A 23,037-nucleotide genomic window follows, 5' to 3' on the forward strand; every position below is an offset into this window, starting at 1 on the left:
GCCACAATAATCCTTCACCAGCAATTACCAGCTCAGAAGGGCAGAGGTCCCCCCCCCTTCCCACAAGAGTGTAGACCTCAACCCTTAATGTAAAATAACTGGCCTGAAGCCCAAGCACTCAAACCAGAACTATGGCAATTTTAGAATAACAGACACAATGAGCCTTCATCCAGCAATTTTCCCACTTAAAAGGATGTAAGCTACCTCTCCTGCCACAGGAGTGTAGACCACAAACCTTCCTTATGTAAGATAACTAGTTTGAAGCCCACATGCTTAATCAAAACTAAAAGGCTTAGAATAAGATTTACAACATAATCAGGCTACTAACAAACAGTAATAAATGCAGCAGAATAAATGCAGCTGAACACTTTAAGAACAAGCAACAAAAAAGCATAATAAAGTAATAAAGTAGGAAGAAGCATAGATATAGTAAAAAGCAGCTGAATAAAGTGCATTTTTTAAGAAATGCGGACAGAAATCAGCAATAGTCAGGACAGAACAGCAAGCAAACCAAAGTAGCACTCCAGCTTCTAACAATAAATATCTAGGTTGTATAGTTTTGGAGATATGGCAATATGTTTGGGAATGTTTAGAAAAATATAATTTGGGGATTGTGTGCATTAAAATATATTACTGTATTTATGGGAAAAACTATGAATACACTGACAATTATCTCTGAAAAGAATACTTCTTATTAATAACATTGCTATTTGTAAGGTTTTAATAGCTTTTATTGTTTACAAAATAATTACATTTCTTTATCTTATGTTTTTTTTTTTAAGTTTGTTTTTCAGAAAATACTCTAGAATGCATAGTGTATGCAGGGTGCTAGAGGTTGGACATTCCACACCAAATAGGTGTTAAATGCTTGGAGGATCTTTAGGTAAGTAACTCTAATACTGCTTTATGGTCTGATGAGAATATCAACCACGTGTTACTGAGCTGCTGTTGCCATATGAAAATTTAGACCCAGATCAGGAAAAACTCTAAAAATGTTATGTCCTTCTTCCTTAATAAAACCCAGTTTTTTGGCCATGGCTCTAAAAACTAGCGTCCATTAAGAAAACCTTTCCATGCCATGTCTACCATATGCATCTGTAAACAATTGACGTTTTTTGAGTGATACACAATTAATTTGCTAAAAGGATGTGTGATTATACTGCTAGAGGAAGTTGTACCACAATCCGAGATCTTCTCTAACTCTATTGCTGATCTTGGCTCTGTGGTATTTCTTAGGACCTCCATATAACAGGTCTGCTAAGGACCTTGTGAATGTTCTGCTGGGAATTATGTCTTAGCATGCAAAGATGATTGACCTGTCAACTCCTTGATTTGCCTGATTCTGACCTTTTGGTCACCATAAAACTGTTGACTCCAATGGTGATTTTGCTGACCTTTTCTTTTGGCAGGAGGAAACAAACTTGAGCAGTATCACTCTCAATATGCAAAAACGTTAAAATGTTGTTTGAACCTTCCAATTGGTCTTCAGCTAATGGCACTCCTAGTGAGTTACATAAATCAATGAATGACTGGAGACCTGACATGGATAGTGCTTCACTGTCTCTTATTATTAAAAAAAATCATTGTGGTACTGCACCCAATGCACCCAAGGGAAAAATGGGTTCAGTTGCTTCCACCATCATAGTAGAACCTTGCTGAAGCATTCACTGGACACCCTATAAGCCATAGCACTGTCAAAAAAGTGCTTGCCATTGAAACCCATGCCTAGAAAATGCCAGTCTTTGGAGCTAATTGGTAAAAGGCAGAAAGTGGATTGAATGTCTACCTTTTGCTACCTGTGAATCTCTAATTCCTTCTATGATTGCTCAACATGAAACAATGAGTAATGTGCTCTATAATCTTTTCTATCTATGCCATCTATGGCATCATTTACTGATGATTGTTCTGTGTAAGATAGGTGATGTATTAAATTGTATTCACCTAACTGGATTTCTTTGGAAAGGAGGGAGCTGACTATCAGTTCTTTCCCATTTACTGATGATATTTTTTCCCCAGGCATGGTTGTACTGCATGTTGAATTTTATGGAGAACCATGTGGAGAAACCTTCAATAATAAAATTGGATATGGTTTTGACTGGATATTCCTTAAGAGTTTTTGGAGGACTGCTGTCCTGATGGGAAAGTGGTTGCACCTTGGCTTGTCTAAATCTGTGAAAATAGCAGCCTCTACTGGGGCCAAAAAATATGTTTTGCCCCTATCTGATATTAACTCTGCATTGAAATGGAGTCTGTTCTAGGGTTGGCTTGAGCCATGGAAATTTTTGGTGCCTCTGTACGAGCATTTCATGACCGGGTGTTTACCACCACAGACATTTGCAAATGTGGGGAAATCTATGCACTGGCCAACCACAGATGCCAGAGTTGAAGGCCCAAAAATATTTACCTTTTGCAGGAAAGTTGATGGTTGGGTTCACCTTTGTATCTGTCTGCAATTACACTGTCAGGTATCAGCATGTCTTGCTTCTCATTTTAATTGATTATCTTTTGCTTTTAGCTTCCTAAACATTTTATTGTAGTGATACCATGACATATCACCTTTCAATGCATGAGCCTCCATTACACTGAGAAAGTATCATAACAAAAGAGTGGCCAAGAAGGGGTACTATTCTATAATAACCACCATGTAGTGTACGAATTGTATTACTCAATTATCCCAAGATGTTATCTTCAAATTTGGCGCTTGCCATCTTCCCAGGATCACTAGAGCTTAATCAAGGTCCTTGGATCCCTTGAGGTCAGTATCCATAATTCTCTGAACACCCTTTGTATCCCATGAGGTCAGATATGTCTATGAAGTTCCTTTTCCAGTTTTTTTCTTTTAACATTTGTGCTACATGTGCAGTCGTGGTTGAACCTTGCACTTCATTTCCAGTGTGAATCTTCCTAGTGTTTGTGCTACTATTGTTATTATCTAGTGCTGGTGCAGTGGTCCATCTTTCTGAAGGTACTAATGGTATCACTGCAAATGACTGGTTATGCAAGGAATCTACAGTTAGCATATTGGGCACTGGGTGTCTCTTATTGTTAGACTGACTTTGATCTGAGAGATTATTCTTTTTCCTTACTAAAATTTGAAATAATCTGACCCTGCATTGCTCATTAAGTGCTTCAGTAAAAGCCTCTAAATATTCATCTATTTGTCCCTTTCCATCTTCCTCCAATTAACTGAAACTTCTGAAGTCTCTGTACCTGTAGAAATATGTTGGGAATTGTTCTTTGGCTCTTGAGATACTGTCACTTTCTGGTTCCTCCTTCTTGGTCTTTTGGGAATGGAACTTCCCTCAACAATGTCTGTCACTGAGATTTGAGCTGATAGTCTTTTCGTATTCATCTGAACATGTTTAGCCACATGATCCACTGAAAACTTCTCAAAAAATAATCCGGCTTCTTCTGATATCCAGTTCCATCTTTGTTTGAGGTCCTGCATTATGACCATGCTGAAGATCCTAAAAATAAATTAAATGTTAAAAATACTTTGGATTTATTAACAAAGAATTTGAATTTAATTGTCTTCTGCTACTTTTAAATTAACATTGTATTATGCATGTTTTCTTTTTTAATAGAATGAGCTTGTTGATGTTAGTGGGTGATGGCATAAAACTGTTTGAAGCTTGTTTAAGTTATTACTGCTCTAGTCTCACATTACTGCTATCACAGCCTTTTTTCAGGGGTGTGGGAGGATGGGTGACGGCTGTGACCTCTGCCTGATGTTGAGGGGGATAGGTCTTAGCTTCCTTGATTTGTTTCCTGGAGCCTAGGTCAGCAGGGAGAATGAGGAAGCTGGCTGGTAACACATGGAAGCTTGGCTTATTGTGAACCAGAAAATCCTTAAGGACTGGCCTGAATCAGCTTTAATTAAGAAGCTTGACTTCTTAAATAATAATGCAGCTGGTGATACAGACTACTTGCTGATTTGTGACTTATCTATTTATTTCATATATACACACACACACACACACACACACACACACACACACATAAATATTAATTATATATATATATATATATATATATATATATATATATATATATATATATATATATATATATATATATCACAACTGACCTGTCCTATTGTTAACTTCTCCTAGCCTTGCAACTGTGATGGCCATGATGAAATGGAACGCTGTCCATCACTGTGTTCATCTTTTATTATTTTTTATTTATTTATTCTTTTTTTTTTTTTTTTTTTTTGCTGTTTAACTTGATCCTTGCTTTGGTGACTTCTGATTACATGTATCTTTTGGTTATGGTGGAGGAATGTGATGTCAGTAAACCCATATAGACAGCTGCTGGCAGGGATAGCGTAGGCTTGAAAAGACAATGGAAGCTAAACACAACTTCCTGCATAGGTGCCACCCCAAGGGCGTAGCACAGGGATAAATGCTTGTGGCACCACTGTTGTCACTGTTGAGTTAGCTTGGGCAAAGATTATTCTCACCCGCATTGTATACGTGAACATTTATTTTATTTATTTATATTTTTGTTATATAACAGAAACTCACTGTTTCTGTGGTGGTGTAAGGGAAAAAATGTTGCACTGGATGGAATTGGAGGGTGTCAGAATAGCCTCAATGCGGCCCTCATTACTCACTCCCAGGATGGAAATGGTCTGCTCAACACAGTGAAAAAACCCAGGACAAAGGAAAGATACTTAAACAAAATGAACACGTGCTTATCATTTTGACTCTGTTAAAGGAGGACACAAAAAGTGGTGGTAGGGGCCCAACAGGTCAACTGGCCAATGCAGGACCATAAAAGATCAGGTAAGAAAAAAATATTAAATTATCCAGGTAATCCTTTTTGACATCAGTTCCTAACTTAAAACTAAAATTACTGCAACAGTTAAGATTCCCTAAAGGTAAGTGAAAAAAACTTACCTAATGGTCATTGGACACCAGTGTTGCCCTCACCTGAAATTCTGTCTGACAAACTGACCATTGATACAGGCAAAAACCTTTAATAAAGGCAGGGTCAAGCTCTCTCAAAAGCAAGAATGAAGCAAGTCAAATATCTTGCTCAGGACTCACAAGACCTTCATTAAGTATGGAGTATTAATTAATTGTGTAAAAACTCATTAAGGTACACATATTTTCTGGATGGGAGGTAAGGAGTTTGCATTATTTTTCATTCTAATTTACACAGCTGCAAATATATGCTGTTAGGATTAAAACCTATTTTTTGCAACATTTTGCTTATGCACAGCATAACACCTTCTCTTAGCAGTTTGCAAACTAATAACATTTGAATGCAGAGTTCATCACATGCATTTCTAGAAAGATACATGCAATAATTACCTGGAAATGCGGCATGCCTGAAACAGTGCTGGCTTAAACTGTTGCATAATGCTTAACAGAGTACAGTAGACAGGTGGTTAACAAAGTTATTAAAACATGAAAAGCTTTTGACTCTCACATCTAAACAAAAGGCACTCTATTGACTTTTGACCCAAGTTTATCAGATAAGTAGTGTATTGTTGTCAGCCCTCATCCCCACATGCAATAAGGTCAAACTTTATGGATGTTTATGACAGTTTAAGGTTCATACAACCTATCTGTGTCAACACTGGAAGTATACAGGTCATCTGGCTTGGTTAATGAGACAGAATTTAAGAGGAGTAAACTCTTTTCAAAGAGTAATTTTACTTCTAAAAAGGTCAAGCACAATGTTTGTTCAACAGAACAATGATGGGAAAAGCAAAGTTCTTGATGAGTGAAATGGAAAAATGACAGCAATTCAAAATGTGTGAAAAGATTATTAAATAGGTAGCATTAACACAGGGAAAAAGTTGAAAATAGCCAATTAGTCACACTTCGTTATATATTTTAAATATACTAAATGCATGTTTTATGTTTTCTGCTTACTTTTTTGATTTGTTAACCTGCCAGTATCACCTTTCATGGATGATCTGGAAGCGTTAGGCTGGTTAAGTGACTTGCTCAGAGTCACGCACTGTGCAGCTGTAGGTTGTTAGAATCAAACTCACGTCAACAGGATATAGCTTATTTCCTTAATCCCCTGAACTGCCTAAGCTGTACTGCCAGATAGTCTATCCTGTATGACATGGCACTTTTCAAATGATCTTTTCTTCTTCTCGTATTTTCTATAGTCAACATGTTTCCTCTTACCTTGCATGTTTCTGTTTGCTGTCGTTTCCAGCATTAACCCTCTGCTCATGCCATCTGAATTTTAACATGGAGTTATGATAAGCATATTAAATGCAGGACACTAAATTTTGGTGTATGGTCATAAAAAAAGATCATTTTGAAGAGACTATCCATAGAAGTATATTTATTCTGATAGTATGGTATGTAACAGTGCTTGGCTGTCCATTTTTTTTGGATAGGGTTTGCATGTCTTTCTTGTATCCATGATGGGTTTGGGGTTTTCAGAACTTCACAATGCATAATGCATTTTTATTTACTCCCTACATCCTAGAAACATGCTGTAGATAAGTACACTACTTTAAGAACTACATTTAGAGGTGTGTGTGTGTGTTTGTGTGTGTGTGTGTGTGTGTGTGTGTGTGTGTGTGTGTGTGTGTGTGTGTGTGTGTGTGTGTGTGTGTGTGTGTGTTCATGTACGCATGTGTGTGAGTGCACATATGAGGGTTTTGGGGTGTTAGCGTATATGTATCTGTGTGTGGGCATGTGTGTGTGTGTGCGTGTGTGTGTGTGTGTGTGTGTGTGTGTGTGTGTGTGTGTGTGTGTGTGTGTGTGTGTGTGTGAGCAGTGTGTGTGTGTGTGTGTGTGTGTGTGTGTGTGTGTGTGTGTGTGTGTGTGTGTGTGTGTGTGTGTGTGTGTGTAAGAGAGAGAGAGAGAGGGAGAATACAAATGCTTGTGCATCCATTGTACATCCCATATCTGGTTCTTCCTGTCTTACATGCACTGAAGCCTTGCATAGACCCCATGTCCCTGTGATAATGAAACAAACAAAACAAATATCAGGGAATAAGTGAATTTATAAATGGTAACCATCTAAATATTTGATGAGCCCATGAATGCATAAACCTAAAATATTATCTAAGTATGCTTTATATTGCCATAGACTTTCAGTATTTCCATCTAGAGCTTATCTATTACCCTAGGAAGCTATTGTGAATGGTATGCAACTGCATAACAAAGGACATGTCATTTACATACAGGGCTGAAACTTCATCAATTCAAGATGAATAAGTAAAAAAAGGAAAAGATAAAGAACGGCATAATCTAACAAAATCTAAGGAGGGGCAAGAAGGCTGTATGATCTCGCATAACTCTTCACACACACCACTATATAACTCTATAACCACAACCCTATATCAAACAATAATATGCTACATCAAGCTTTTTGCAGCCATCCTTGAGATATACATTACATATCTATCAGTTTTTCTGTCCATTTGCATCCACCCTTGAGATATACACTACATATCTATCAGTTTTTCTTTCTATCTGTCTATCTATCTATCTATCTATCTATCTATCTATCTATCTATCTATCTATCTATCTATCTGTCTATTTCTGTGTGTACGTGTGTATGAGTGTGTGTATGTATACATCTACGTGTGTGTGTGTGTGTGTGTGTGTGTGTGTGTGTGTGTGTGTGTGTGTGTGTGTGTGTGTGTGTGTGTGTGTGTGTGAGTGTGTGTGTTTTACCAATATATATGTCTATATCCCTATGGCTTGATTCCAAAACAATTCTATTCCTAAAATAATGTATTGAACTAAGTTTACACTACTATTTTGAAAATAATAACACCTGCTCTAATGTTTTTTCCCACACCCACAATGTTAGAAGTCTGACAGACAGTTAAAGGTCATGAAGACATTTCAGCATACTTAAAGGCCACAAACATATTCTTATGTGTAGCAAGATATAATAGGCACTGTAGATATTCTTCAGTGCCACAGTGCCCCTAATCTGTTGTACCCCCGTTGTCCAAAGACAGAATAAAGACTGTTCTTTACTCCTACCTGTATTCCCCTTTTTTCTTATGACCATAATTGTTGCATTTAGCTATCGCTTCTATCAGCCACAATCCAAATGTTATCATTATGTGGGCTGCTGTCCTTCATGTGCATATCCTGCCCATATGAAATGTTATTGCTTAGCTGTGCCACAAAAAACCCTCAAACTCTCTGCCTCCACAAAGTCTTTTGCTCCTCCATGGATAGATGGTTATATACCACAAAACATCAACATAATACCATTCTTTACTGCAGCATATAACAAAGAAACAATATGAAGCAATTTTCACAGCTTAGGACTGTTGAGCTGTGTTAAGCATGTTCACCATGTCTTCTTCTGGCTGCTGTGAGCTTGGTTATTTATTTATTTTTTTTACATTGGAATAGGTTTTCACAGTTTCTAGTACGATCTTGGGAATGTGTCACATCTGATAGTTTGCAGGACTGTGAGCAGGCGGGTAGACACTATCTAGAGCAGCTCAACAAGTTGTATGCTGTCTTGTGCTGCAGAAGGCTTTGGGTTTTAGCCCTACCCTGGGTGTTTGGATTATTGTGGTGGGAGCAGAATTCACATAATGGTTGAGGTCTTTATCTCATCGAGAAAGGGAACAGAGTTTAATTTTTATGTCTGGTTACTGGCTGGGCCTGTAATAGTCTACAAACAAAAACCTAGTATTTATCTAAGAGCGACACAGCTGCAACAGTGTTCCATATCATTTGGAATTGTTCTGCTAGAATTGTCTGGCATAAATGCAAGATGCAATACCAAAGCACTGTATATTACTGTGCTATCATGAAGCCAGTGTACTGAAACATTATTTATTTATTTTCTGAGGAGGTTTGCCTGCCTTCTGTGATGTCTTAATAAAGGAAAGTTTGCATATTTCCTTCTCATACATCTCTCTTTGCCTGGGTATTTCTGGAAGGTTCTATATGTATCTGCTCTAAGAATTTAGTCTCCACTTTTGTTTCCACTTAATATAATACCAATTCCTTAGCTAAGTACAGAAGACTAGTTTAAATGCCCTGAATGTTTTGGACCGTAGATATGATTCCCACTTATATCATATTGATGATCCCCAAAGCAGAACATGTGCAGCTATTGGAGACTGGATTATTGGCTTCTGTATATTATTTTGGGTTGCACCTCACTGTTCTTTCATGAGCAGTCTAATGAAACTTTATTTTTTCTAGGGGAAAATATTTATGTATGATACTAGCTTCACAAGGAAGATTATCAAATGTGTTTTCATTTGCAAAGTAAATTGAGGAAAGTGAAATATAGTACAGAGACAGACATAAGATAAAAGGGAGTACTCCCAAGACCAAGTATACAATGATTACTTTAATGGCATACCTACATAGGTTTTTTATTATTTTAGGTAAAAGTATACCCTTAGGTTCATAGGTTCATAGGTTGATACTAGGCTATCTGCCCTAGGGTATTTATAAGCCTAGCCAGAGTGTGTTTGGCTTTCGCCACCCTTTTAGATTAGTTGTTGTGCCTCTGTATAGTAGGTCACAGAAGGTAGCCCTTTTAAGGTTAGTTTACTGTACCTCTGTCAAGCAGGGACACAGAAGAGATCCCATGGGTAAACTTATGATCTCCCATCTACTCGTCAAGATTTCTCTTGAAGAGGGTCAGTGAGGGGCTCTGCCTAACATTGATTGGGATTTTGTTCCAGAGTGAGGGGAGCCTCTGGGATATGAATCTGTCCCTCCAGCATGTCCTATTTATTTCTGTGCTGAGGTTCAAGTCTCTGGAGCGTGTAGCTCTAAGGGATTTGGATTTCCTGAGGTGAAGCATGTCCATTAATTCCGGGTTGGACATGGCTTTATACGTCAGACACAGATCGCCTCTGAGTAGGCGGTACGCAACTGAGTAGAGCTGGAGTTTCTTTAGCCGAACTGCATAGGGCATCTGTTTGAGCCCCTTGATCCTCTTGGTGAGGTACTTTTGGGGTCTTTCCAGTTGCTGCAGGTGTTGGGTAAGGTACATCCCAAATGGGGCATTGTATTCAATTATGGGCCTGATAAGTGATGAGTAGAGGGGCACAATGACCTCTCTTGATCTAGATGTGAATCCTTTCATGATTAGGTGGGTTATATAGAAGGTCTTTCTAACCACTTTGGCAACGTGATTGTCAAAGGAGAGATTGCTATCTACTTGGGTCCCCATGTCCCTAATTACTTCTTCCATACTTAATGGATTACCACCTATGTGGTAATTTGTGGGCACTTTGTTTTTCCCAAAGGGGATGACTATGCACTTTTTGGCATTTAGCTTTAGGCCATGGCTCTGGCACCAGTTATCCGTCTCTGTGAGACCCTTTTGGAGGATGCTTGTGTCAGCTGGAGAGTCGATTACAGCACCTGGTTTGCAGTCATCTGTGAACTTGGTCAGCCATAATCCACCTGTGTTATCCTGCATCTCGGAGAAATATATACCGAACAAGAGAGGTCCCAGGACTGAGCCTTGTGGGACGCCACTTTTAACTGGTTTAGAGTATGACATGGCACCTGCTATTCTGACCATGTGGGTTCTATACCTGAGCCAGTTTGCAACCCATCTTGTGACATAGGGGTTGACATTTAAGCTGGTGAGCTTATTTATGATGCCCGAGTGGGGTATTGTGTCGAAGGCTTTTGCGAGGTCCAGGTAGGCTGTGTGGACTATCTTCCCTTCATCTATGGCTTTGGTAACTGTTTCAAAGAAGTTGACCAGGTTCAAGAGGCAAGATCTGCCCTTAACAAAGCTGAATTGGGTAGTATCCAGTGTCTGGAGGTTCCCAATGTCTTTGTTTATGATTTCCATGATGATACACTCCATAGCTTTGCAGACCAGGCTATTCAGGCTTATAGGGCGATAGTTTCCGGGGTCTGTTGTGGCAGCACCTTTGTGGAGTGGGACCACTGTTGCTGTATGCCATTCCTTGGGTACATATCCTGCAGTAAGGCTGAGACTGAACAGTGACTTTATATGAGGGTTTAGTTCTTCTTGGAGCTCGTGTAAGACGCAGCCCGGGACACCGTCTGGTCCCATTGATGCTGTGTTTTTTGCTTTGGAGAGGGCAGCTCTCACCTGTGCATCTGTGATCTCAGGAAGGCTACACTCTGTTGGGATAGACAATTGCTCTTTTGGGGGGGGGAGTTTGCACTGAACCTTTCTGTCGGGATGTTGGCAATGTCTGTGGGTTCAGTGTATTTTTTGTCATTTTGCACTAACTCAGAGCATATCTGGGAGTAGCCTCCCAGGTTTCTGACATAACTAAAGAAGGCCTTGTGATTATCTTTAGTGTCTTGTGCAATTTTTCTTTGGAAGCTGGCCTTAGATGATTTTATGAGGGATCGTAGTTTCTTCCTAGTACTGATCAGAGATGTCTTCCCTTTTTGGGATTTTGCTCTATCATGTAGTAGCTTTCTCCTTCTGTTGCATAGCTTATTTATGGCTGGGGACCACCAGATAGGTCTCCTGCCTTTGGAGGAGTGAGTCTTGGTTTTATTTGGGATAGCATGCTCCATGCATTCCTGTGGGTGTCCATAGAATGCTTTTGTAAAGGATTCTGCATTTTGTGCCATATTTTCCACTGGCCCGAGGGCTTCAAAGGATTCCACCTCAGTTTTGAGAAGTGTGAAGTTTGCTTTTGAGAAGTTCTTCACCATGGTTTCCTTGGCTAGGGGTGGGGATGGAATATGGATGTCCAGTGAGATTAGTTTATGGTCTGATCTTACTAATGAGGGGTATACCTCTGGTGTAAAACATAGAGACCCCATGTTGGTGATGACCAGATCCAATATGTTTTCCCCTCTTGTGGGAGTGGTGACCAGTTGTTCCATAGCATTTGAGTTTTAAATTCTAGAAACCATTGGGCGAGAGTGTTTGGGCTTGAGTAGGTTTCCCAATCAATGTTTGGGTAGTTGAAGTCACCCAATATAATGGTGTTTGGAGAGACCTTCATATTCTCCATTGTTCTCAGGAAAGCTGAGTGAGGTTCCTGTGTTTCTGAGGGTGGACTGTAGCAGGCTACAAACTGAAAGGCAGTTTTGCCCACTGTTAGTTTCACATGGATGGCCTCCGATGCTTCGTGCAGTGCCACTAACCTGGAGGTGTGGGTATCTTTGATAAATATGGATACTCCCCCTCCTTTTGTGGTTCGGTCCGAGTTTTGGGGCCGGAAAACATGGTATGAAGTATAACCTGTTAGTGCTGGGGTGCTCTCGGGAGCCTTGAACCAGGTTTCTGTTACTGCACAGATATCGATATTCTCCATACTGAGGAGAGTCTCGAGTGCATGCATCTTGAGGTTTAGACTTCTGGCGTTGAGCAGCATTACCCTTAGTTTTTTTTTTCTTTGTGTTGTCTATGGAGGTGGGTTTGTCTTTTGAGCCTTGCCTAAAAAAGGCACTATGGGGGAGGCAAGAGCCTTTGCCAGTATTCGAAAACCCAGGGGTGACAGGTGCAAGCCGTCCCTAGTGAAGCAACGTGGCTTGTCAAGCATGTCATCCCAGGCTGACAGACACTGGATCCCCTTTGAATGACACCAATACTTTAGCCAATTGTTAAAATTTATCATTTTGTCTTTATACTAGTGCATCATTCTTTGTGAGAGTAAGATGCTACTCAAGGTCAGGGTCATACCGGCCTGGGCTACATAATCAAAGAGCTCATCTATGTCTTTTTTCATGTAGTCCAGGGAGATACATCTCAGGTCATTCACACCAGCATGGACAATGATGGAGTCATATTTGTACTTGCTTTGGAGTGACCTGAGTGCTTTCTGTATCTTTTAGTATCTACTTTGCTCTGTGATACTCTTCTTTGTACTTGTGTGATTTCTATACTCCTGTTGCACAGATGTTCAGCATGCTATACCCAACATGGAAGTATGAGTTAACAGGTAAGTTTCCCATAAGATGAGATGACAGGTAAGTTTCCCATAGGATGAGACAACAGGTAAGTTTCCCATGAATTATATCTCTTAGGTTGTATTTCTTCTTGACACTTTATGCAGACAGTAATTTTTTGCGATTTGAGGACAAATAACTGCAATGCTTGCACCAATGGAAGTTGTAGGAATCTGAATGCACCATGTTAAAGAAGGAGAAATCCCCTTCACAGAATGGCATTGATAGGTTTGGCTAAAAGCCTATGATAGATTTTGGAAGAGCACCGTATAGCTCAAAGTTGACTTTTAAAGAGCTTGCTTACATAATCTGTTCCTCCTCTGTGTCTAGAAAGGAAGAAGAAAACTAGACAAAACCTGCAAGATTCTGTACAGAAAGTTAGAAGTGACTTATAATAGCATCTCTTTTCTATTCTACCAGTTTCATAAGTAAGAAGTTAGATGATTTCTACTTTCTTGTGATACTTTGTACATAGTATGGGTCTACATGAAAAGACTGAAATCCCACATTACTTAATCTGACAAGACCGAGACGACATATCAGAAAGCACACTTAAATGAACACTCAGAGCACTGAGAAAAAACACCAGGAAACTAACCACTCATACATCACCACAAAAAACACAAATCAAAGCAAATCAAACCCACCAATGTGAGGAGCTGCACACCCACATCCCCCAAGTAAATATACCAACTCTGAGATCGCACTAAAGTGGAGAAAGGGCAAAGTTCACCATGGTGGCCAAGTGGTTCTTTTCCCCAGAAAATGTCCGGTGTTCCGAATGTTCATTTATGTCAGTTTTCGGCTATGTCATCTCAGTCATGTCAGATATGGTAATGTGGGATGTCAGTCTTTACAGGTATACCCATACATATATATATTTATATATATATATATATATATATATATATATATATATATATATATATATTTATATATATACGGTTCCCCTTCATATGATCGAATTTCTCTAAACTCAAAAGTCATAAACTCGAACATATGAAAGGGACAAAAAAATGAACACCTTTCAAATGTTTTTAGGGGGCTTAGCCCACACCCCCCTAATTAAATATACCTACTCTGAGATCGCACTATAGTGAAGGAAAGGGAAATCTCCCATTCTGCGCTATACGCATAAGCGCAAAACAGATTTTCCATTCCTCCGCTATAGTGCGGTCACGGAACATTTACATTTAAACTGCTAGGGTACAGGGGGATCTGGCCCCTTGCAATAAGGTAAGTTAACTTTTTATTTTTTTAAACCTAAGTCTCCCATTCACAATTCCGAGTGAATGGAAGTTCGAGATTCTGGTCTCGAGATTATGAATTTCGAGCTTCCATCTATTCGATCTTGTGAAGGGGAACTATATATATATATATATATATATATATATATATATATATATATATATATATATATATATATATATATATATATGTATGTATACACACACACACACACACACACACACACACACACACATATGTATATATATATATATATACACACACACACACACACACACACACACACACACATATGTATGTATACAGTTCTACTCTGCATGCTCATGAATACCCCTCACTTTCCTTTTCTGTTATGTCCATAAAAAACTTTATTTCTCTTCTTAATCCATTCTAATACCATTTCAACTTTTGTCTTTACACACTTACTATCATTGTATTTATTTTTCTGGATTTATGCTAGCCTTTTTGTACTTGGACACTTCTACTTCTCCATTTCCTCATGTTTCTACTCCATTTCTTCATGTGTCTACATCTTATAGACCGTGTCCCTTGCCCTGATTGATACACTCATATTTCTACTAGATATATTGGGTTTCTTATTATTATTCTGCTTTTCTACCTTTTCACCCTTGTTCATAGCCATACACGTTTCATCCCTAACTGCCTGCCATAGTTTGTTTATTCATTTGATTTGCTTTTAGCCTCCTAACCCATCCTTAGCCAATCCCCCAGCACAGAATAAGACACTCTTCTAAAATCCCATGCCATGATCTTTGACTTTTTATTTGTATCCTTCCCCTTTACCATAAACCACTTATTTGCATGATGATTGTTAGATAATTGTGCCTTAACTTGGACATCCACCACATTCTCTACACTGCTTAGAACCAATTCCAGAATTCTGTCCTTTCAGGTATGGTCTTGTTGGGTGAATCCTTCATGGGGCAAGGCCTCAATTAATGGCTGCTCTGGTCCTATCCTAGAGATTCAGATCCTCATGAATTTTAGCCTCTTCTTCCTATCCCACTACTTTATTGTCTTGTTCAGTCTGTCATCATCCTCTGTTATTCTATCTGGAGAATAATGCACTCTATCAAGCCAACAGGTTCCAAGCCAACAGGATCGCCCACACCTTAGTACTTTATCTGCTAGTGCACATAACCTAGTTTTAAACCCTGTCTGTATCCTTGCTCCTTTTCTACTTTGGGTTATTATTCTACTCAGACCTCTCATCTGCTTTGCTTGTCAACACCCATCCTTCTCTTATCTCTCTGTCATTTTGAAACTATACCCTGACATGTTTTTCTCATTCTGCTTTGGTTTTGGACTATACTTCTGTGATACCAGCAATGCCCCCAACTCCTCCTGTATCACTGTTGGCAGCTTCCCCATCATTCTACAAAGACACCTTACATTGCAGGTAATTATGACACCCCATCATTGGTCCAAGTCATCCTAGTATGTTCATTTGCTATGATCTGTGTCTTTTTTTTGCTTCTGTCTATTATCTACACATCTACTTCCCCTTTCGTCTTCTGTCAGCCTCCCTCTCCTCTTCCATCTTAATTGAAATGTATAATTATTGAGATTAACCTTTACAACTCAACACAAAGCATACTTGTCCTTTCTGAGTTGAGGGAGCCTATACCTTGCATGCAACTAGTCTTTCTGCTCTATCCCCCCCCCCCCATTTTCCTCCAAATCCTAAGATTTTCCCTTTTTCATTCTCACAAGGAATTATTATATTCTCTAACTTTCTCTTTCCTCTTTGGGTTGGTTGCTCATAACACATCTGAGAAGTCCACATCTAACCCTGTCTTCTGATATCTATCAGATTGCTAGCTGGCTGTTGTTACTGTTCTAAAAATTCATCAGTGCTTACACCCATCACAGCATGTGCCCATCACCTCTCCTCCCATAGGGATGGATCACATTATTCATCGCCTCCCACATTTTATGCAGTCTGAACCCTGCGGCTCTGCAATTTGTTCTCTCTTTTCTCAGTTGCTGAGATTCCTGATCTCTTTTGTGATTGGGTCTCTAGTCAACAAAACCTTTATTTCTTTTCCCTCATTAGCTTTCTTCTCTTTATTCCTCTTGCTCTATGCACTAACCTTCCAATGAGCAACATTTCTAGCTTCACTTTTACCATTCTGAATGAATGTTTTTCACTTTGCTTAAAATACGACTTTACTAAAAATAAAACTTTAAAATCTATAAAGTGAATGCATTTCTTAATAAATTTCATAAAATCCCTAAATTTGTAGTTACAGGGTCATGATAATGACTGAATGTAAAATGCTATAGCTAAGAACACCTTAGCAATCAGGCTGGCACCCAGTAATGCCAGCAGAAGGATATTTAAACTAAAAGACTCCATAAGCAATTTAACTTATAACTCACCTTCACGTTCCTTTCTTTCTTGATCACAATGCATGTTATATATTTTTTGATAACTCTGCTCTACTTATATATTCTTTATTACAATATCTGCTCATATCTTTCAAAAAAAAAAAAAAGATTAGTACCATGTCTTTGCATTGTACTTTACATAGAAAACTTAGTTTACTGCATTTAGGCAAAACTAAAGAGTATTTTTTAAGTAAAATGTTAAATAAAACTGTTTCTGTAGTGTTTATAGTAAGAAGAATTACAGGAAAAAAAAACAACGAAGACTACATTGCAACAGTTTTAACTATTATGAAGACTAGGGAATAATTTGATGAAAATACATGCCTAAGCTGTTTGTCACATTTTTGGAAGCTCTCCAGAAATACATGGCCAATTATTAGTACACTCACTGTCTGGCTCTATTTAGCAGACTAGCTTGTTTTAACAATTTTCTTTTCTTTTCTTTATGTTTCACACAGATTTGCTCTAGGGCATATATTAACAAGCTCATAATTTTAACAAATAATCTGTAAAGAGAGACAAGAGAGTTACAGGTGTACTAAGAAAATGAAACTGAATCCTGCAGGTCGTAGTCTGAAGGAGGAGGAGGAATCTGTTTATTTAAGCAGTTTCCATCATTTGAACACACACCTTCCACTTTGATGCAAAGCCACTTTGTACTTATACAAACATAAATGTTTGAGTAATTTATATTGATGTTAATATAAACAATCATGTTGCATAAACGTTTGTAAATATGAGTACATGTTCAGTATGTCTTAATAAAATAATTTCTCCCTTAAACATTTCTCAAGGCATACATGTAAAAGGCTGAATTACTTGTTGCTTCTCATATGTTGTTTTCTTATTAAAAAATAAGTGCTGTAAAACGTTTGTAAGGTTAAGGTTAAGTCCCAAGTTGCAGTAAAAGTGAAATAGTTCATGGTTTTTAATGACTAGATAAGGACAAAATCCATGTTTTCCCTCTGCCAGACCAGTCATAAACAAGTTGTGCACATTAGTAACCAATTATTTGTTTGGGATTGAATTCATAAAAGTCTGAAATGAAAAGGCTAATTTTATTCTTTAAAGGAGTGCTATGAAAAATAATGGATAATGTCATAATTATTAAACATGCAGAGAATTAAAAAGTAAAAGGCATAGCACTAAAAGTTCTAGAAGCCTAAATCTGTATATTGTGCCATAACAATAGAAAAAAAACATTTTTTAACATGCAGCATTGAACGCCATCTTGGGCAAGAATGGGAAAAAATTAAAAGCATTGAAAGGGCTGAGAATGGAAAAAACCCAATTAGGATACAGTACTGGTTGAGCTAGATAACTTCAAGCAACATAACAGACAAACAGCAACAATGGTTATCGTTATAATTCCACCCAGCAATATGCAAACAATATACAACATAGGTAAGAAAATATAATTTGTAAGAATGGATGGATAACAACAAATTCATCTCAGTTTAGTGCCCCTGTCCATCATAAGGAAAGGAAGCATGTAAATGTCCCAACATATCTTGGTTTGGCCTATCTTATAGGTTCATAGGTGTGTACTAGGCTAATGGCCCTGGAGTCTATATAAGCCTAGCCCAAGAAGATTCCATGGCATCATGCCACCCAAAGTTAGTTGCCACTGCCCCTGTCAAGCAAGGCCACTGACGTGATCTCCAGGGTGAGCTTCCTATTGCCCATCCACTCGTCAAGATTTCTCTTAAAGAGGGCCAGTGAAGTGCTCTGATGTGAATGGGAAGTTTGTTCCAAAGTATGGGAAGTCTCTGGGTTAGGAACATGTCCTTCCTGCATGTTCTGTTTATTGTGGTAATGAGGTTTAGGTACCTGGAGCATGTGGCATGGAGGGATTGGGATTTATTTAGGTGTAGCATATCTAGCAGCTCTGGGTCAGACATGGCTTTGTAGGTCAAGCAGAGATCACCTCTAAGTAGGTGATAAGAGACAGAGTATAGCTGGAGTTCTTTGACTCTGTCCATATAGGGCATATGTATTTGTGTGGCCTTTCCAGTTGTTGTAGGTGTCTAGTGAGGTACATACCAAATGGGGCATTGTATTCTATAATAGGGCTAATGAGAAATGAATAGTGAGGGATTATGACCTCTTTCTTCCAGGATGAGAAACCTTTTGTAATGAGATGTGGCACACAGAAGGACTTTTTGACTACAGTGGTAATGTAGTTATCAATGGAGAGGTTGCTGTCAACTTGTGTCACCAGGTCTCTTATCACACCTTCAGTGTTTAGTGGGCTACCACCTATGTGGTATCTCATGGACACCGAAATTTTCCCAAAGGGAATGACAATGCACTTTTTGGCATTGAGCTTAAGGCTATGTTTCTGGCACCAGTCATTGATGTCAGTGAGGCCTTTTTGTAGAATGTCTACATCAGTTGGAGAATTAATAATGGCTCCCAGTTTGCAATCATCTGTGAACTTGCTCAGCCAGAGTAACTTTGTGTTGGCTTGAACTTCAGAGAAGTAGATGCCAAACAGTAGAGGATCTAGGACCGGTCCCTGTGGAACACCACTTATAGCTGGTCAGTTATCGGATTTGGAGTCCGCTGCTTTCACATTGTGGGTTCTAGCAGTGAGCCAGTTGCCAACCCATCTTATGACATAGGAGTTTATGCCTAGTTTAGTGAGTCTATCTATGATTCCTGAGTGATGGATGGTGTCGAAGGCCTTGGCAAGATCTAGGTAGGCTGTATGAACTACCTTGCCCTCATCCACAGCTCTGGTGACAGACTTGAAGAAGTCTCTCAGGTTGAGCAAGCATGATCTACCTTTCACAAACCCAAACTGCATGGGGTCCAGAGTTTGGAGATTTCCTAAGTCCTTATTTATAAGGTCCATTATGATGTTTTCCACAGCCTTACATATCAGACTCATCAGACTAATGGGGCGGTAGTTCCCAGGGTCTGTAGTCACTCCTCCTTTGTGGAGTGGGATGACCATAGCAGTGTACCATTCAGTAGGAACAAAGCCTGAAATGAGGCTGTGATTGAACAGGGTACACAGGTGTGGTGCCAGTGCACTTTGCAATTCATGTAGAACACAGCCAGGGATATTATCAGGTCCCATGGAAGCTGTATTCTTGGCTTTTGACAGTGCAGTTTTTACCTGTGTAGATGTGATAATAGGGACTTGGCATTCCTCGGGTATTGTGATAGACCTTTTAGGGGGTGAAAAGGGGGTAAAGTTCGCACTGAACTTGTCAGCCAATATGTTGGCAATATCAGTTGGTTCTGTATATGTATTGCCATTGTGCTGTAACTCAGAGCAGATCTGAATATTGTCATGTTGATTCTTGACATAACTATAGAATGCCTTGTGGTTGTCTTTAGAATCTGCAGCAATTTTGTTTTCGTAGCTAGCTTTTGAGGATTTGATGATGTATCTCATTTTTTTGCTGTGGCTAACAAGGGAGTTTTTCCAGTCTTGGGAATTCACCCTTTTCTACAACAGTTTTTCCCTTCTGTTGTAGAGTTTGTTTATGGTGGGGGACCACCACATTGGTTTCCTTTTTTTGGAGGAGAGCGTCTTGGTTCTGTTTGGTATGGCCAGTTCCATGCACTTGTGTATGAGCTCATACAGTGCATTGGTGTATGATTCAGCAGTCATGCACCTATTTTCCATTTCATGGATGTCGTAAAGTAAGTTAGTTGAATGGGTTAGTTGAATTCAAACATATGGGTTAAAAACTACCATGGGAAACTAAGGGGAGGATTCTTAAGATTCTCATTGCTCAGTAGCTTAGTAACCTCTGAACCTCTCTGAATAGACTTACATGGTTAAGAAATGAGGAAAAGAAAGATAGGGTCAAAGCGATGTCACAGCATACATTTATATGTTTACTGAGTTTGTTATAATCATTTGCAACACGTGGTTTAAAAGCAGACAACATGCGATTCATCAAGTACCAGAAATATCCTAGACATGGTCTGAAACATATTTCTTTAGGCTTGACAGATTTAAGGTCTAGCTAATATATTTATTTATTTTAGTGAATTCCATCATGCTGCTTTTTTAAGAAATGATTTAGAATTACTTCTAATGAGGAATAAAACATATGCAAATATCTTAGCTCAATCCAATTAAAATAGTAACAGACTTTGAGCAAGTAATGAATCTTGATAAATAAATACTTAATATGAATCATCATTTGCTTTCATAAGAAGTAGACAGTGAATGATTTTAGGGTGTCTGCGCACAGATAACTATTTTGTGGAAAGTAAGATATCCACAGAGTCAAATTCATCAGACAGATCAAATGCAACTGTACTTTCAGGCTGTTCAGAGTTCTTTGTCTTTAGAGACCTTGGGTGAATAAAGTAATGTTTCTGCTGTGGTCTTCCCTAAATTCATCTTGTTGTACTACATTAGTGCAGCAGAACGGAGATAGGACTATAGCTTACAGGCTCCCAGTCTTAGGGAAATGGAATAATATAAGTTACCGTCTACAAATGGTGCAGAAAGATAAAAGCTTGATTGATTAAGTTGACTGTGTGGTAAGTTATAATCAATGCAGGAAAGATGGCCATGGTAAGGGTAAGGGAGCTTTTAAGAAACTGTTTGAAAGAAGACTACTTGAAAAAAAAGAAGTGTATTTGCAGTGCGGCAAGCTCACTTTCATTCCACACACACTCATTAAATTAAATATACCAACTCCTAGATTACATAATACTAAAGAAAGGGGAAACATTCTCCTGTATTCAGTGATCTTGCAGAACTGCAGTTCTCCCTCTTATTCTGTTTGAAATGCATTTTGTTCAGTAAGCTTACTCATCATGGTATGCCTTTCAATATGTCATTCGACATGTAAATAACAACCCATTTAAACATACTTCATGATATGTCTCTAGCAGATCACTGCAGACACAGGAGTAAATGACCCACAGCCAAACAGCAACTCATGGAGTAACAAGATCTAAAATTCTCACTTGTTTGAAATCACAATTTTGGATGGAAAACTAGGCATAAGTAACATCTCAGCCCTAGACTACCGATACGATATTCCTTACAGATGCTTTAAAAGGGATATCTCATTGTATTCAAACATACATAAGGAAAAAATGGCCATCAGTATTAAGTATGCTACAGCATGACCCGCCAAAAATATCAAATCAGAAACTAAACTACAGAAGTGTAACATGCAGAGCATCTGTCCTGCAAAACATAGCAGCACTGAGGTTCTGTGCATAAAATGCTTCCAAGTAGTTCAGAAAAATGTAAAGTTGTATGGACTCTAATTAGTGCTGTGGTACTGCTTCTCACAGCAGGCACTGCTGAATCTACTTCCTATTCCATATAGTCAGTGTTGAGTCAACTTAACCATTGCATATATTCATCTAACAGTGACCTGTGATATACCCCACAAAATGCATAACACTTGTCATAATCTTTGCTTGGAATGTATTCAACAAATTAATGATATTTTGTCCTTCTTAATCCTCACAAACCTAGGAATATTCTGTTTTAGAGTCATACTTAAATGTACAGTTACCATCTTGTAAAAGAAAAGTTTGTAAGCATACCAGAACAGATAGGCTAAGCAAAATAGTAGAAGTCAAGCTATTAATTATGTAAAAGGAGAACTTTATCGTGTATTGATTGGCTGAGTGAGTGATTTATTGACTGTTTTTTATGTAATTTGTTATGACCTTTGAATCATTTCAAATCACAACAAGCAATGCCCTAAACTTGGTGTTTTCCACCATAATAAAATTCTAATCTATGAGACAGTTGTACCTATACCATTTTATGAGAAATTTTCAACAGTAAAAATATGCTGCATGTTCTAGTTCTAATCTAAGGCTTGTTATTCAGCAAAGAGATGTTGAACTTTAAAACTAGAGTCTCATAAAATTGTGAAAAAATCTACCAGACCGAATGAAATAACTGAGAACTCCATTATTTAAATGCCATATTTACAAACAAAAAAATTAAAAACCACCTTACTATAAAACTATAAACACTTTCACTCTTAGTTCCTGACCAATTTTCAGTTCTTGCATGATATCACAATAATTAAAATTGTTCTTTCGCATTGTTGCTAAGATAATGCATAACTAAGAGGTTGGATAAATACTACTACATGCCATATTCAGAGTGAAGAATAATCCAGGTCTGAACTTTTCAGCATTGTTCTTCTTCCTTCCCAGCACTGTTCAACAAACACTTCCACATATCCTTGGCAAACATACAGGAATAGAGATGTTGGTTACATCAGAACTATAGAAGCCAAAGCAACATCATTATTGTTTAATACAAACTCATACAGACATACTCCAGCCACCAAAAAGCAAAAAAACTTTTAGAAGGAAACATCCATCAAGGAAGAAAACTGTTAACTAAAAACAGTTTGTATTCAGAGCAAAAATAAATAAGCATTAATATCTCCAATATGACCAATAACAAGTGAACACAACAATTTCCATTTTTTGTAAATGACAACTCCTTAGCCCAGTTTGTATCCCTTCTGACTATGAATACACACT

This window comes from Protopterus annectens, chromosome 7.part0 (genome assembly GCF_019279795.1).
Source record: "Protopterus annectens isolate FY-2018-M chromosome 7.part0, PAN1.0, whole genome shotgun sequence".
NCBI lineage: Eukaryota > Metazoa > Chordata > Ceratodontiformes > Protopteridae > Protopterus > Protopterus annectens.